At 45.5% G+C, this 18,707-nt stretch overlaps 1 pseudogene; it reads right to left on the bottom strand.

Moving 5' to 3' along the window:
* Window positions 1–1,428: 1,428 nt before the first annotated feature.
* On the bottom strand, window positions 1,429–4,719 carry LOC102142009 (ADP-ribosylation factor-like protein 8B; annotated as a pseudogene).
* Between the last annotated feature and the right edge of the window lie 13,988 nt (window positions 4,720–18,707).

Here is an 18,707-nt window from a genome sequence, read left to right as displayed (position 1 = left end):
AGTGTGAAATATTGCAAGAATTACCAAAATGTGACATAGACACAGGAAGTGAACACATACTCTTGGTAAAATGGTGCCGATAAACTTGCTTCAGGCATGGTTTCCACTGAGGATCACACTCTGATATTTTTTCTCTCTTGCCTGAATTCCTATCTTAAGGAACCTGGGGAGTCACGCCCTACAAACAATAAAGTCTCTCAGATAAGTTTGATTTAACCCTATATAATGTGGCGTACTTTCCAACCTGATTCTGGCATAAGATCACATGATAGATAAAGGAAGAAATAAAAAATTTTACCCCAAAATAGTTTTTTGCCATATTTTGAAATGGTCCTGCAAAGCCATCTTTTATGGGGGAAAATTTGCATCTGTAAAAAATCTCTGAGGCTGGGCGTGGTGGCTCACACCTGTAATCCCAGCACTTTGGGAGGCTGAGGCAGGCAAATTGCTTGAGCCCAGGAGTTGGAGACCAGCCTGGGCAACATAGGGAGACCCCGTCTCCACAAAAAATACAAAACAATTAGCTGGGCAAGGTGGTACACACCTGCCAGCTACTCAGGAGGCTAAGGTGGGAAGATCACTTGAGCCCAGGAGGTTGAGGCTACAGTGAGCCGTGATCACACCAATGCACTCCAGACTGGACAACAAAGCAAGATCCTATCCCTAAAAAGAGCAATGACAACAAAAAATACCTTGCTTACACAACCAGATCTTTCCCCTTCCAGACCCTCCCAATCCTGAAGAGATTAACTGAGAGTCCAGCATCTTTAAAAATCTGAATAGGAAATATTTGCCACCCAGTGCCTCTAAGGGCAGCCACCTGTGAAACTTCATCTACATAATAAGAACCTTGGTCTCCACAACCCCTTATTCTAACTCCAACACTCCTTCCCATTGATGACAGATTTTTAGGTAATAATTCTTTCAACCAATTGTCAATCAGAAAATCTTTGAATTTACCTATGACCTATAAGCCCCCCGCCATATGCCCCTTCAAGTTGTCTCACCTTTCCCATCGAACCAATGTATATTGATGTCTTAAGTCTCCCTAAAATGCATAAAACAAAGGTGTAACCCAACCATCTTCCACATGTGTTCTCAGGATGAGTTGAAGCTGTGCCTCGGGCCATGGTCACCAATGTTTGGCTTAGAATAAATATCTTCAAATATTTTACAATTGGGTTTTATTTTTGTCACATCACAAACCTTCGATTTGTTGTTGTTGTTGTTGTTGTTGTTTTTGGACATTTTAAAAGTTTCTTTTTTTTTTTTTTGAGACAGAGTCTCGCTCTATCACCAGGCTGGAGTACAGTGGTGCAATCTCGGCTCACTGCAAGCTCTGCCTCCCGGGTTCACACCATTCTCCTGCCTCAACCTCCCAAGTAGCTGGGACTATAGGTGCCTGCAACCACACCTGGCTAATTTTTTGTATTTTTAGTAGAGACGGGGTTTCACCATGTTAGCTAGGATGGTCTGGATCTCCTGACCTCGTGATCTGCCCGCCTCGGCCTCCCAAAGTGCTGGGATTACAGGCGTGAGCCACCGTGACCAGCCTAAAAAGTTTATTTCTATTTTAACTAGCCCAAAGACCCAATTATTTGAGGGCTGACCTGATTTCTGACACATGGTCTACAGACCCTCCTCTTGCAACCTTACTTCTCTCCCCTTCCAAAAAAGTCTGCACCTTCCATCATGATGCACTTTTTAAGTTAAAATTGCCAATACAACCCTAAAAATGCAAGTTTATTGAATAAAGCTGAGAAGAGCAGTAAACAGACAAAAAATGCATCCACCTAAATAAAAAAAATTCACATAGTTCAGTAACTGTTAAAAGTTTTCACATGCAGAGGTTAATGCACAGGAAAATGTTGGGAATAGCATCCGGACGTCTTGAAATGCTGAAAGCAATGTACAGACACAAAAACACATTAAGATTTAGCTATAGGTCAATTAACAAACCTATGCAGTCCCCACGGAGTCACACATCCTAGTTTCGATTTCTCCTTTTAGGCACAAGCAAGTTGCCACACTCTTTGTAATGGCTCACATTGACCATTAATGGTGTTGAACAATAATAGCAAGTTTAAATATCCCTTCATTTACAGAACCATCTATCCCATCAGGGAAATATGCAACATGCTTCAAAGAATAAGAAGAGAACTTTAAAAGCCCAGATTCTATTCATAAAAAAATGAATGGAGAAAAGCAAGTAGTGTCTGTGCAACACAGTGCAGTATATTGTACAGAATATTTTTTAAGGCCATAGCAGTCTAGAAATTAAAACAGATATTCATTAAAAGAACTTACTGTTGACTACACTCTGAGTGCTCAACACATTTGGAAATGCAGTCTGCGTAAGTGCTGCTTAACAGAAGAAACAAAATCACACACAGTATGAGCCAACATATAAGCAGGTGAACCATAGAGTTTTATCTACTACAGTGGCCTATATGAATAATAATTTACAAATGAACCAGTATGAATACGTCCCTTTATGTATATGGAAGTCACTAAACTACAAAACATGTTCATTTGAAGTTTTTAGACATCTCTATCATAGAAGCAAAGGAACAGCATGAGTTCCTCAGTTCTCTGTGTGACTGATTACTAAACAACCTGTAGACGTCGAGCATGATTACATTAGATAAAGCAGGCAGGTCTAGAGTTGTCACAATCATCAAGATGTCTAATGGCACCAGTCAAAAGAGTGCCAAATCTTACATCAGTAAGAGAAAAAAATAAATTTTTTTATTTGTTTATAAGTATCTTTTGTGCTGAAAGTCAACGTTATGACTGGATATAAAAAGTCAGGAGTTAGAGTGTCATGCAGCAGCACTGATTTAATGACCGAAGATAGAACAAACATATGTTTGAATAAAGCCTTACATTCTTAACAGGTTTTATTACACTGGGTGGAAAGATCTAAATTCATGAAAGCTTTTCAAAAAATCTTCAATTCTCAACCCCTTAAAAAAGTATGCTGAACCAGGAAGAAAAAACGAAAGATAGAAATAATGACCTGGACAGATACAAAACAGCATGCTTTTAGTTTCTCCCATATCCTAACTGCCATCTGGCGGGTAAGAGTTCTCAGAAAGTAGAATATCTTTAATATTCATCAGAGAGAATCTCACCAGTGTAAAGAACCAATATTGATCTGCTGCCTCTGCTCACTGTCTGCAGACCATTTCGGATTCCTAAGATGTAATTATACATTTCACATGCATTTGTGAGATAAGAGAAACATTATGTTTACATAAATCCCTCATGAATTATTCAGGCTTAAAGATTTTCTAAATACTGTATCTGGCACTAGAAACTTCATGCTGTATCAAGTCAGTGTCAGTATTAAGCTACTGGACTCTTATCATGCAATATTACAGATAGATATTTTACTGAAAACCAATATAAAAATCTGGCCCAGAAAGACCACAACGGAAATATGCAATTTTCTTGATTTAAGATGGTCAAAAGTGTGTGGGTTTTTGTTTTTCATTTTTTGTTTTTTAAAGCTCTACGCATGGCTTAAGACAGATATGTGTAAGAAACCTTTTTGTGTGTGCTGACTTTATCATGACAATTCCAGCTGATTCTTTATGAGGATTAGGGACACTCATATTCAGCAGTGCACATGAGAAATAAACTCTGAAAAAGGCAATGTCTTGGGTTTAGGAAGGACTGTATTCTGGGAATTACTTCAGAGGAACAGACAATAATTCTAGGATTATAGTCAAGAAGGACTGGAAGACTTCAGGAGACGCTTTAGCTTCTTCCGGATTTTGAATGCTGAATAAGCCACTGAAGTGTGATATCTATATTATCCTTTTCTTTGCAAGAAATTGAGGCCAGGTGCAGTGGCTCACACCTGTAATCCCAGCAGTTTGGGAGACCGAGGCAGGTGGATCACTAGATCAAGAGATCAAGCCATCATGGTGAACCCCTGTCTCTACTAAAAATACAAAAATTAGCTGGGCGTGGTGGCCGGCGCCTGTAGTCCCAGCTACTTGGGAGGCTGAGGCAAGACAATCGCTTGAACCCGGGAGGCGGAGGTTGCAGTGAGCAGAGATCGTGCCATTGCACTCCAGCTTGGTGACAGAGCGAGACTCCGTCTCAAAACAAACAAACAACAACAACAAAGAAATTGAATAGCGACAAACTTCTCCATCCTGAATAGCAGACAGATTCATTTTTTCAATTAGCTGTTTCTCATCCAAGGCATTAGGAAGATCTCCCTTGTTTCCAAGCACTTTGCACTGGAATTCCTTGCAACTGTGGTTTCTCTAGAAGATTATGTAGCTCATTTCGGGAAGCTTCTGTCTTTTCACGATGTGCAGCATCTATCATGTAAACAATAGCATTGACTCCTCTGCAATACCGCTCCCACATGCTTCAAAATCGGGCTTGTCCTCCTATGTCCTAGATCTTTATTGTGACGTTACCTTGTTACTTTCCTCTTGTTGAAGCCCACTGTGGGTATCGTGTCTTCACTGAATTGACCTGACGCGATGACATTGACAAAGGTGGTCTTGCCCGAGTACTGCAGCCCCAGGAGCATCAGCTCCATCTCCTCCTTCCAGAAGAGCGAACGGAACCAGTCCGGCAGGCGGGAGGCGAATGCCAGCATGATGGCGGCCGGCAGCGAGGACGGACGGGGGGACGCAGAGTGGCGGCGACGACCACTTCCACAGGAGCAGGCCTCGGCCCAGATCCCGCAACGGCTCCTCCGGGCCCCGGGCGGACACCAGGGGGCGGCAGCGGCCCCGATTTGTTAAAAGAATAAAATCTAGGAGCCGGGCCCGGTGGCTCACGCTTGTAACCCAGCACTTTGGGAGGCCGAGGTGGGCGGATCACCAGAGGTCACGAGTTCGAGACCAGCCTGGCCAATATAGCGAAATCTCGTCTCTACTAAAAATACAAAAATTAGCCGGGTGTGTAGTGCATGCCTGTAAGCCCAGCTACTCCGGAGGCTGAGGCGGGAATCGCTGGTACACAGGAGGCGGAGGTTGCAGTGAGCTGAGATTGTGCCACGGCACTCCAGCCTGGGTGACAGAGCGAGACTCCGTCTCAAAATAATAATAATAATAATAAATAAAATTTAAAAAGTAAAAAAATAAAAATAAAATAAAATCTACAGGCTGAGCAGGATGGCTCATGCCTGTAATCCCAGCACTCTGGGAGGCTGAGGCAGGAGGATTGATTCAGGCCAAGAGTTCAAGACAAATCTAGGCAACAAAGAGAGACTGTCTCTACAAAAAATAAAAAAATTAGCCAGGCGTAGTGGCATGCACCTGTAGTCCCACCTACTGGGGAGGCTGAGCTGAGAGGATCACTTGAGCCCAGGAAGTGAAGGCTGCAGTGAGCTGTGTTTGCACCACTGCGCTCCTGCCTGGGTGACAGAGCGAGACCCTATGTTAAGCAAACAAACAAACAAACAAACTCTACAAAGTGCAATAAAGCAAAACGCAATAAAACAAGGTATGCCTGTATACAGAAGGATGTGTGTCAGTTATATGCAAATATTGCACTATTTTACATAAGGGATTTCAGCATCCACATATTTTGGAATCGTGGAGGCGCTAGAATCAATCCCTGGTGGATATTGAGGGATGACTGTGTATTCATTCAAGCAACAAAAAGAAAGCCTCACGGCTGGAGTAAGAATCAGGGACAGTGATTGGGCAAGAGCCAAATCACTATGGGGCTCGGTAAGGAATTTGGATGTTATTAGGCATAATAAGAAACTGGAAACTACCGAGAGGTTTTTATGTTTTGTTTTGAGACAAGGTCTCACTGTCACCCAGGCTGGAGTACAGTAGCACAATCACAGGCCACTGCAGCCTTCACCTCCTGGGCTCAAGTGATCCTCCCATCTCAGCCTCCTGAGTAGCTGGGATTACAAGCATGCACCACCACACCTGGCTAATTTTTGTATTTTTAGTAGAGATGGGGTTTCACCATGTTGGCCAGGCTGGTCTCGAACTCCTGGCCTCAAGTGACCTGCCTGCCTCGGCCTCCCAAAGTGCTGGGATTACAGGTGTGATCCACCATGCCCCACCATGGAAACTACCGAAAGGCTTTGTACAGAGAAACAACACAATATTTTTTACTTTTTTTTTTTTTTCTGGAGACAGGTTCTGGCTCTTGCACCCAAGCTAGAGTGCAGTTGTGTGATCAAGGCTCACTGCAGCCTTATTCTCCAGGGCTCAAGCGATCCTTCCACCTCAGCCTCCCAAGTAGCTGGGACCACATGCATGTGCCACTGTGGCCCGCCAATTTTTTCTTTTTTATGGAGATGGGGTCTCACTGTGTTGCCCAGGCTTACAATCTATGATTTTTTCAAGACAGGGTCTCACTCTGGGCTGAAGTGTAGTCCCATGACCAAAGCTCACTGTGGCTGGGCACAGTGGCTCATGCCTGTAATCCCAGCACTTTGGGAGGCCAAGGTGGGCGGATCACGAGGGCAGGAGATCGAGACCATCCTGGCTAACATGGTGAAACGCTGTCTCTACTAAAAATACAAAAAATTAGCCGGGCATGGTGGCAGGCGCCTGTAGTCACAGCTACTCGGGAGACTGAGGCAGGAGAATGGCATGAACCCGGGAGGTGGAGCTTGCAGTGAGCCGAGATCGTGGCACTGCACTCCAGCCTGGGTGACAGAGCGAGACTCTGTCTCAAAAACAAAACAAAACAAAAAAAAGCTCACTGCAACCTGGAATTCCTTGGCACAAGCAATCCTCTCGCCTCAGCCTCTGGAGCAGCTGGGGTAAGAGGCACAAGTCACTGTGCCTGGCTCAACAACACAATCTTATTACATTATTAAAAGGTCACTCTAGCTCCTGTGCTAAGAATGGATTGCGTAGGGGGTAAGGGGAGAAGTGGAGAGAATGTTGCATTAGTCCAGGCGAGAGAGAATGATCGCTACAACCAGAGCAGCAGTGGAGGGGGTGGTGAGGAGGAGTAGGAGTCTGGATTTATTTGGAAGGTTCCGTTTCCTGGTTTTAGTTCCTCATCAGACCTGTCTACTTCCTGCCCATGTGTTCATCCAAATTTCCCCCTTTTTCCTCCCTCTAAATGTCCTTTCTGCTCAGGCTAGTGTGTGGGAAGGATTCTGTTATTTGCAGCTACACTATCCTGACTAGACACTTTGGCTTTCCAGACTGATCTAATTCACCACTCCCCATGACATGACCTGGTTTCATGCTCCCTGTGTTAAGCCGTGTTTTCTCTTGTGAGTAATACGCTCAGGAATTAACAAACCTCCTGTGGGTAACATTTCTTCAGGAGAATTTTCAAAGGAAGCAATCCAAGATTTATTTTATGATGCGGGAAAAATGCTTAAATCATATGTCATCTCCAGTTGTACCCACAACATCAGATAAGAGGTAGAGATAATAGTAAGAGGTACTGGCCGGGCATGGTGGCTCACACCTGTAATCCCAGTGCTTTGGGGGGCCGAGGTAGGTGGATCACCTGAGGTCAGGAGTTTAAGACCAACATGGCCAACATGGTGAAACCCTGTCTCTACTAAAAATACAAAATATTCACCAGGTGTGGTGGTGCACGCCTATAATCCCAGCTACTCAGGAGGCTGAAGCAGGAGAATCTCTTGAACCCAGTGAGCTGAGATCCTGGCATTGTACTCCAGCCTGGGCTACGAGAACAAAACTCTATCCAAAAAAAAACAAAACACAAACAGTAAGAGGTGCTAAAATGTATAGCCAATACTCAGGCCTCAAGGGATCCACTCCCCTCGGCCTCCCAAAGTGCTGAGATTACAGCAAAGTGCTTGGATCAGAGGCATGAGCCACCACACCTGGCCTCCATTAATCTCTCCCTCCCTTCCTTCCTTCCTTCCTTCCTTCCTTCCTTCCTTCCTTCCTTCCTTCCTTTCTTCCTTCCTTCCTTCCTTCCTTTCTTCCTTCCTTCCTTCCTTTCTTTCTTTTCTTTCTTTCTTTTCTTTCTTTCCTTCCTTCCTTCCTTCCTTCCTTCCTTCCTTCCTTCCTTCCTTCCTTCCCTCTCTCTCTCTCTCTTTCTTTCTTTCTTTCTTTCTTTGTTTTCTGAGATGGAGTTTCACTCTTGTTGCCCAGGCTGGAGTGCGATGGCACGATCTTGGCTCACTGCAACCTCTGCCTCCCGAGTTCAAGTGATTCTCCTGCCTCAGCCTCCTGAGTAGATGGGATTACAAATGCCCGCCACCATGCCCAGCTAATTTTGTATTTTTAGTAGAGACAGGGTTTCACCATGTTGGCTAGGCTGGTCTCAAACTCCTGACTTCAGGTGATCCACCCACCTTGGCCTCCCAAAGTGCTGGGATTGCAGGCATGAGCCACCGTGCCCGACCTAATATTTCTTAAACACCTAGCATCTGCCAGAAGCTAGGGATACAACAATGACGGAGACAGATGTGTTCCCTGCCTCCATGGAGTTCATATTTTAGTAAGAAAGACAGACAGTAGGCCGGGCGCGGTGGCTCAAGCCTGTAATCCCAGCACTTTGGGAGGCCGAGGCGGGTGGATCACGAGGTCAGGAGATCGAGACCATCCTGGCTAACACGGTGAAACCCTGTCTCTACTAAAAATACAAAAAACTAGCCGGGCGTGGTGGCGGGCGCCTGTAGTCCCAGCTACTTGGAGGCTGAGGCAGGAGAATGGCGTGAACCCGGGAGGCGGAGCTTGCAGTGAGCCGAGATCGCGCCCCTGCACTCCAGCCTGGGTGACAGAGTGAGACTCCGTCTCAAAAAAAAAAAAAAAAAAAGAAAGAAAGACAGACAGTAGCAAGTAAAAATGTCAAAGAAGAAAAATGCGAAGCAATGCAAGTGATAATCTAATGAAGGAAAAAAGCAAGGAGTTGCTAAGATGGAAAAAATACTAATTCTTGGGACGTTAAACACAATTAGCTTGAACTCACAGCCCCTGGAGAGGGAGAAGCAGAGTCCCTCCAGTATTTCAGCATGTCGTTGAAGATGGAGGGCAATGAATCTCTGGCTTCTGGTCTAGTCTGGCTCCAGTTCTCTTCTCTTGGTTTCTTAACTCCCTGCCATCAACCAGATTCCTGGGATGAACAAGCAGGACATTGAGAATCATGTAGTACCATGGTTCTGTACTCGAGCCCATTATCAGCATTTTTTTTTTTCTGGCAGATCCTTTTTCACCATTCCTTTCCACCAGAGTGGGCTTCCTAGGGTTGATGGCATACTGAATCCTCCCTAAGCCAGCCACACCCTCTTGTGTAGAACTGCCCTGAGTATGGGGCAGAATAGAAAAGGGGTTAAGAATCCCCACCCTGCCACTTACTATGTAACCAGAAGCAAGTGACTTAAGTCTCTCTATGCCCCAGTTTTCTAGTCTTTTTTTTTTTTTTGAAATGGGGTCTTGCTCTGTTGCCCAGGCTGGAGTGTAATGGTGCGATCTTGGCTCACTGCAACCTCCACCTCCCAGGTTCAAGCAATTCTCCGCCTCAGCCTCCCGAGTAGCTGGGATTACAGGTGCCCATTACCATGCCTAGCTAATGTTTTTGTATTTTTAGTAGAGATGGGGTTTCACCATCTTGGCCAGGCTGGTCTTGAACTCCTGACTTCATGATCCATCCTCCTCAGCCTCCCAAAGTGCTGGGATTACAGATGTGAGCCACCGTGCCTGGCCTTTCTAGTCTTAAAATGGGATTTTTAATATTCCTAACCTCATAGAGTTAATAGATGTAAAGTACTTAGAGTCGTGTCTGGCTTATAACTGAATGTTAGCAATCATTCTTATTTAGCACTTTTCCATGGCAGGCACTGCAATAGCTACCTTATGTACTATAACTCACTGAATCTTCTCAAGGTCATGTAAGGCAAGTGGTATTACCCCATTTGCAGATTGGAACACTGAGGCTCAGAGTGGTCAAGGCATTGTTTTGCTCAAGTTTCCGTAACCAAGAAGTAGCTGACCTGGGATTTAAACCTGGGAAGGTGACACTGAATATTCCCCTCTCCTTCCTCTACATTATTCTGCCTCCCCATGAGACGAGTTTCACACCTCCTTTCCCCAGCCTCTCTTGGTCTTGGGTGAATTCACCCTCCTTCCAAGACATGTTTTGTCAGTAAAGTCCTTGCAGGTCCTTTCAGGTCCATGAAGCTGATTGCTTTTAAATGTAGGCCCCTTAGGAGACGACCTCATCTCAATCTTCCCATCCTCTCATGTTATATATAGAGAGAAACTTAGTCTCACCATCTTTTATAATTTTCTACAGAAATTAAAGTTTATCTTCTGAATTATGAAGTCATGATAAAACGTATCTTCCAAGGGACATAGAAATTGATCTGAAATTTCATCAAAAGTTTATCTCAAACGTTAAATCATGATAACTCTGGGCCACTTCCACATTCCAAATCTACAAGTGTCAGAGCTAAGGGAACTGAACAAGATATATAGAACTGTGTATCTCAGAAAAGAGAAGTAGCAGAAGTTGACAGGAAGAGCAACATCCTCAATTTTCAAGATATTTACAAAGTTTGTGTGTGTTTTTCTCTTCCTAAGTTCCCTCTTCAAAGAAAATTATTCCTCCCCAGTTCCAATAAACTTTTGCTGACCAGCACAACCTGTCTACCTTTGCTGTTAAAGGGACAAAAAGTAAGTCAGCTATATGGCACCTTTTATATTAGTAAAAACTAACAGTAGTGCTGGCAAGGATATGACAAAACCAGTATTTACATAATTTGCTGGTGGTGGTGTCAGTGTCACAACCCTTTAAAAAGAACTTTGGCAATATATTTCACCAGGTGGTAATTCCTTTCCCAGAACTTTATTATAATTAAATTATAATAAAGGGGAAACAAAGTCGCAAAAACCTGGAAATGACTTGCATGTCACAAGTGTTTCGAGCGTTTACTTTGTAGCAGGTTCTATGTTATACACTCAACACAATCTCATTTAATCCTCAAAACAATTCTAGGAGGTATATGCTATTTTACTCCTTGTATTCTGAATGGGGAAACTGGGACTACAGGAAATAAAGTAATTTCCCATGGCTCAACAGCTGTAGGGCAAGGGAGGGTTTAAATCATTGAGGAACAATGAAGATACAGCATTCTTCTTCCTTCTACAGTAGTGTATGGAGAAGGGGCATGGACAGCCACTTCTCAAGCCTCTACAATGCACTAGGTACTGTAGATTGGTTGTCTCATTAAAGCCTCCCATCTTCAAGATAGGGGATCAATAGACTCTTTGACAAGTGTGGAAACTGATACTAAGAGAGGGGAAGTGGTCAACTCAAAGTCAGACAACAAGTGATCACTGTCCCAGAATCCCAGCCCAGCATGTCTGATTCTAGATTCCATGTTCCTTCCCCAGGCTATCTCTTTAAGAAAGACTCAAAATATAGTAACTGAAGTCAATTCAGGCATGGAGAATGTTGGGCTGGTGGAGACGGAGAGGATGTTTAACCGCTGAGGACACTGACCTAGCTCCAGAGGCACTTTCTGGGAAATCAGACAGCCCTAGGTTTAGGATCCAAGGAGGAGTGGGAACTTGGTATAGGCTTAGCAGGTCTTTAACTGAGGCAGCTAAGAGGCAGGTAATATACAAAGTCTGAGGCTATGTTCTCCAGTCACAGCTGGAGAACTAAATAGGAAAACTGTGGCCGAATCGCAGTCAAGGACCATAGCAGCATGGGAGAAGAAGAAGATTTGTGGGTTGCCAGTAGTACCTTCCAATACTCCATGGCTTTTTCCTTTTTTTTTTTTTTTTTTTTTTAATGTAAGTTTAAGTTCTGGAGTACATGTGCAGGATGTGCAGGTTTGTTACACAGGTAAACGTGTGCCATGGTGGTTTGCTGCATAGATCAAGCCATCACCTAGGTGTGAAGCACCCCATCCATTAGCTATTCTTCCTGGTACTCTCCCTCCCCACTCCATGGCCTTTTCTGTGTCCACAACTGCTTTCCCCACAGGAGAAAAGGGGCAAGGTCACAGACCATGACAATATCTGGTCCCTTTCTGGAGATCACTCCCCTGTCCACCAGACCAGAAGCAAATGGATACAGGAGGCAAAACTGGTCCTGGGGCCAGGCGCGGTGGCCCCCACCTGTAATCCCAGCACTTTGGGAGGCCGAGGCGGGCAGATCATGAGGTCAGGAGTTCAAGACCAGCCTGACCAATATGGTGAAACCCCGTGTCTACTAAAAAGACAAAAAAAAAAAAATAGCTGGGTGTGGTGGCGGGCGCCTGTAATCCCAGCTACTTGGGAGGCTGAGGCAGGAGAATCGCTTGAACCTGGAAGGCAAAGGTTGCAGTGAGCTGAGATCGCACCACTGCACTCCAACCTGGGCAACAGAGTGAAACTCCATCTCAAAAAAAAAAATGGGGCCGGGCGCGGTGGCTCAAGCCTGTAATCCCAGCACTTTGGGAGGCCGAGACGGGCGGATCACGAGGTCAGGAGATCGAGACCATCCTGGCTAACACAATGAAACCCCGTCTCCACTAAAAATACAAAAAAATTAGCCGGGCGTGGTGGCGGCGCCTGTAGTCCCAGCTACTCGGGAGGCTGAGGCAGGAGAATGGCGGGAACCTGGGAGGCGGAGCTTGCCGTGAGCCGAGATCGCGCCACTGCACTCCAGCCTGGGCGACAGAGCGAGACTCCGCCTCAAAAAAAAAAAAAAAAAAAAAAATGGTCCTAGAATCTCCCACCCCACCTAACCACACCCCACACCCTTGCTAGGCTTGGTCCAGGATGTAAACTGGGTGGGCTGACAGGAGAGACTGCGAAGGAAGGGGCCGGAAAGGCTGAGGAAGTAGGCCCAGGGGAAGAAAACTCCTCATCACAGACTTGTTCTCTGCCCTGGGATGTTAGCACATGAAACAAGAGGCTCCATCCACATCCCCAAGACTCTTGCCCTCTGTTCCCTTAAGCCCATAACACACCTTTCCTTCCTTCCTGTGTAGATCACAAGGGGACCAGGGAAGGGATTGCACAGCAGGGTACAAATGAGGGAAACTGGGCTCAGGCTTCTGTTCCACCCACAAGGGCCACTATGCCCTAAGTCATGTTCCCAGCAACGAGAAAACCTAGAGTGCATCCGGGGGTGAAATATTCCCGGGGAAAGGCACTCAAGATGGATGATTGACTCTCCTGAGTGCAGAATGAGGTGTCAAGGTGCGTGGTTCTAAGAACCTTGTCAAATAGATCAGACTCACCTTGGAAAGATGGTGCCTCCACCCCAGAGGCACCATCTCCCACACTCAGCCCCAGCCCCAGCTCAGCCAAGGTGGGTGAAGATGACCAGATTCTGGGGAACAGAGGGCAAGAAGAATGGGAAGCATGAAAACACCCAGTACTGGCTGGGCGTGTTGGCTCACACCTGTAATCCCAGAACTTTGGGAGGCCAAGGGGGCAGATCACCTGAGGTCAGGAGTTCGAGACCAGCCTGGTCAACAAGGTGAAACCCCGTCTCTACTAAAAATACAAAAATTAGCCAGGCGTAGGTAGCAGATGCCTGTAATCCCAGCTACTTGGGAGGCTGAGGCAGGAGAATCACTTGAACCCAGGAGGCTGAGGTTGCAGTGAGCCGAGACTGAGCCACTGCACTCCAGCCTGGGCAACAAGAGTGAAACTCCATTTTAAAAAAAGGAAAGAAAATGCCCAGTGCCTACAGTGGTGTCAAGAGCTGTACTCATCTCATGTAACCCTCCCTGCCCCTCTAAGAACTTAGATTCTTCACTTTCACCATTTCACAGGTGAAGAAAGGTGAGTTCAGACTTTTTGAATTGGAATAAACAATTCTGTGAAGTGAGCTGTTTCCAAAACATGGGGGGAAAGGGGTGTTAATTTTTAAAATCAGAGAGTGTGGCCTGGAATCCAGGGACATATATAATAATAACAGATAATGTGGCTGGGCTCGGTGGCTCATGCCCGTAATCCCAGCACTTTGGGAGGCCAAGGCAGGCGGATCATTTGAGGTCAGGAGTTCAAGACCAGCCTGGCCAACATGGTGAAGCCCCGTCTCTACTAAAAATACAAAAATTAGCCAGGCATGGTGGCGCATGCCTGTAATCCCAGCTACTCGAGAGACTGAGGCAGGAGAATTGCTTGAACCCGAGAGGCAGAGGTTGCAGTGAGCCAAGATCACACCACTGTACTCCAGCCTAGGTGACAGAGCCAGACTCCATCTCACAAAAAAACAAAAAAAGATAATGTTTACTTAGTACTCACTGTGTGTCAGGTATTATTCTATGCCTTTTACTTAATCCTTAGGGCAACCCCATGCAGTAGATGATAATGTCACTCCCATTTTACAGATGAGAACCAGGTCACAGAGAAAGTTCAATGACTCACCCAGGGTCACACAGCTACTAAGTGGCAAGGCCAGAATCTGAACCAAGGTAATCTGGAGCCAGAGACTGTGCCCGTAACCATTTCACCAGTGGCTACCTAGCTACATGTCTAGCTGTCTGGGCTTAAGGAATAACCTGGAATGGGGGTTTTATCCTTCTCTCTTGCTGCATATCAGCACTCCGTGGCAGCAAATGGTCATAGGTAGCTCCTGAGTTCCTATCTCCTCTGTTTAAGACTGAACCTGGAATTCCAAATTCCCAGGAAAGGGACTCTGATGGGCCAATGCGAGTTAGATCCATACCCCTAATCCAATCAGTCAGGCAGGGTTGAGGGAGACAGATTCACATAGTTATAGAAGCCCCATTGTATCAACCATGTGACGATGGCAGGGACGATTACCAGAAAGATGGGAAGGGTGCACTGAAAATTCACTGCAAAAGGTTTCCACTACGGGAAACTGAGGCTCAGGGAGGTTGAACAATTTGCTCAAGATCACCCAGAGTAAATGAAGCCCAGATTCTAACTCATTTTGTTTTTTTCCTCCAAATCTAGGTCCTTTCCTCCATACCACACAGCCTCCCCACAAAAAGGGAGCTACCTTGCTTAGATGCCTAAGGTAAGTTCACAAGTTAATTTTCATTTAACCAGTGTTCATTAAGTACCTGTTATGTATCAGGCACTGTTCTAGGCACTGAGGTTACATAATGAACAAAACAGAAAAAATCTTGTCTGAAATAAAGGCAAGGTAAAAAAAAAAAAAATTGCTGACAGAGAATGAAGGCCCCAGCTCTCATGGAGCTGACATTCTACTGAATCCCTGGAGTGAGGACAGAGGCCTGTCCTCAAGAACTGCTCCTTCAGCTGGGTCCCAGGTGGTGTGAAACATGGAAAGAACTTGGGTCTTGATGTCTGTTGTAGACACTGGCTCCTTTTATTGGCACGAACTATTCCCTTGTAGATTGCACAAGTGGCACCGATTCTTCACCTTTCTCTATATCCACACCCTTTGTCACAAAACTTCACCGTGCTCCATCACTCTGATCCTGGGCTTAGTCATGTGACTTGCAGAGGCTCATGCCTGTAATCCCAACACTTTAGAAGGCTGAGGTGGGAGAATCTTTTCAGCCCAGGAGTTCAAGATCAACCTGAGCAACAAAGTGAGACCCAGTCTCTACATATAATAAAGTTAAAAAAACAATTAGCTGAGCATGGTGGTGTATGCCTGTAATCCTAGGTACTTGGGAGGCTTAGCCAGGGGTGATAGCAGTGGGCTAAGGGAGGTCCCCAAATGTCAGTGGGACCTCAACCCCAGCCAGTGTCCAGGTTCTTGACCCCATCACAAGAAGGAGTTCAAAGATGAGTCAAAAAACAGTGAAAGTAGGCCGGGCGTGGTGGCTCACTCCTGTAATCCCAGCACTTTGGGAGGCTGAGGCGGGCGGATCACTTGAGGCCAGGAGTTCAAGACCAGCCTGGTCCAGATGGCAAAACCCTGTCTCTACTAAAAATACAAAAATTAACTGGGTGTGGTGGTGCACGCCTGTGGTCCCAGCTCCTCAGGAGGCTGAGGTGGGAGAATTGCTTGAACCCAGAAGGTGGAAATTGCAGTGAGCCAAGATAGCCCCACTGCCCTCCAGCCTGGGCAACAGAGGGAGACCTTATGTTTAAAAAAAAAAAAACAGTGAAAGTAGGGTGATTTATTGTAAAGCGAAAAGTACACACTCAAGAGAGGGGAGTATGGGTGGACTCAAGAGAAAGTGTCACACAGTGGAGTTTGAGGTTTCTACTTTTATGGGTTTCTTAACCAAAAGGTTGAATATTCATTAAGATTCCTGGAAAAAGGTGAAGATTTCTTGGAACTGTGGTGCCGCTCATTTTTACACCAAATATGGGTGTTCTCAGAACTGTCGCAGTGCTGGTGGGTGTGTAATTTGTATGTTAATAAGCATATAATGAGGTCCTGGGAGAAACCTAGGTCAAATCCAGTTTCACATTGGGTCCAGTTGGTCTCAGCCAGCTTGGCCCACACCCTGGTTTTTCAGGGTCTTATCCCTTAGCTTCTGCAGCTATTTCAACGGTTTCTTTTTGCTAGTCATGTGAAACTGCTGCCTGGAATTTTATATTCTCCTGTGACCACCTTGTATTATTCCTGTCTCAGAAGGATTGCTTGAGCCTGGGAGGTCAAGGCTGCAGTGAACTGTAATCACACTACTGCACTCCTTTCTGGGCGACAGAGTAAGCAAGAGCCTGTCTCAAAAAAAAAAAAAAGGCATGCAGTTCATATAGCATTTTAACTTAGCAGCCTCCACCTAGTGAAACCATCTTTGCAAAAATTATAACAGTGAAAGCGATCTGATCTAACCAACCCCCACATCTTGCCTTTAACCTCCAAACTGCCCTTGGTCATTCCTGGACTTGGGCCAAGCTAACTTGGGGGGAAATGTAGTTTATAGCTTAAATGATAATAGCCCTTCTCCCAAACAAAATCACCTTGGTAAAATGAATGAAAGACCACCAGGTTAGGAGGATGAGAGAAGCCTGAATTCTGCTAAGAAGCAGGCATAAATGATTACCAGCTATAACTCCAGAGGTCACAAGATTTGCAACTTCCTCAATTACTCCTGCAGATAACATCATTATTGTGGAACCTAAGATTGACTTTTTGAGTTGTCTTTTCAGGCCTTTGCGTTTCTTTTCTCTTCTTCTTTTTTTTTTTTTTTTTGTTGTTGTTGTTGTTGAAACAGGGTCTTTCTCTGTTGTCCAGGCTGGAGTGCGGTGGCACGATCATGGTTCACAACAGCCTCAACCTCCTGGGCTCAAAGGATCCTCCTGCCTTAGCCTCCCCAGCTGGAACTATAGGCATGCACCACCACACTCCACTAATTTTTTTTATTTTTAGTAGAGATAAGGTCTCACTATGTTGCCCAGGTATGTCTTGAAGTTCTGAGCCCAAGCGATCCTCCCACCTTGGCCTCCCAAAGTGCTGGGATTCCAGGCATGAGCCGCTGCACCCAGCCGGCTTTCACATTCCTGATGACCCAATGGCCCCACTGGACCCACCAACTGGCCTTTGTCCCCCACCCAGACGCAGACTCAGCACGCTAGGACCATTTCCCACACCTCTGCCAAAGGTTATCTTTGAAAAACCTTAGCCTCCAAATTTTCAAGGATACTTCTTTGAGTAATGATAAAACTCTGGTGTCCTGTTTAGCCAGTTCTACATGTGTAAAACTCATCCTCTATTGCAGTTCCCCTATCTTGATAAATCAGCTCTATCTGGGCAGTGGGCAAGAAGAAACCACTGGGCAGTTAAACTAGCTACCTCCATTTAACCCAAAACAAAGGGCCTCCATCCCCCGTACCGTCTGTGTTCTAAGGGATGGGCCGGGGGTTTAGATGCCCTTGACAGATAATGAGTCAATCTCTGGGTTGGCCACTCTCAGATTCCTCTTGGATCATAGGGTAATTCTCAGGATATGCTTATGTTATGACTGTCAGGTGCATCTGCCATACCACCCTTCTCATGCCTCTGCCATCACCCATGACAAAATGCCAGACTCTCCTACTGAAGGAACAGATCCAGATGCCCTAGTCTTCCCAGCCAAGGTCAGACTAAATCAACAGCCAGCCAACCTCCAGATATGTAGCATGTCCAAAACAGATCAGCAGAGCTGCCTAGCTGATCACCAGATGTATGAGTGATGAACGTTTAAATGCTTATTGTTGCATGCTTCCAAAGTATGTGATTATTTGCTATTTACCCCTGTTGTGGAAATATATAACTGAAATAATCTCCTCTATCGCAACAATGTATTAATTTCCTTTGTGGCCTTGATTGAAAAGTAACCCTAGATGACCCATTTCGTTAAAGAATCCATGGAGGACAGGGCCAGAGTTGATTCCATCAGACGCCCTCTCCTGAGAATTTGAATTTTGAAACAGTGGGGGCAGGATAGGAGATCTTGTTGGAAGTCATTCATCATGGTGGCAGTGGCAGTACTCAGGTGAAAATGTGCCTGCAACCTGATCCTAGGCCTTCCAACTCTCCTTTGGTTCCTGTGTGTCCCCAAGCTTGCTTCTCCAGCTACCTACGACTTATTTGAGTCTCACCAACATCCTTCCAATAAATTCTATTTTGCTAAAAATAGGCAGAGGCAATGTCTGTTGCTTGCAACCAAGTATCCTAACTGCTACTCCACCATATAGACCATATAGACCCTAATTCAAGTCCCAGGCCTGCTATTACACTTAGCTACTGATCATTGTCCAGGAATTGTACCCCACCATCATCATGGGCCCAGGTTCCTTGTATCACTTGTTCTACCATTGTGGTCCATAGCTTTCACCCTCAAAGTCACTTCAAGACATAAGATGGCTGCAGGAACACCAAATTCCAGGCAA

This window comes from Macaca fascicularis, chromosome 1, assembly GCF_037993035.2.
Source record: "Macaca fascicularis isolate 582-1 chromosome 1, T2T-MFA8v1.1".
NCBI lineage: Eukaryota > Metazoa > Chordata > Mammalia > Primates > Cercopithecidae > Macaca > Macaca fascicularis.
This window is presented reverse-complemented; position numbering and strand designations above follow the sequence as displayed.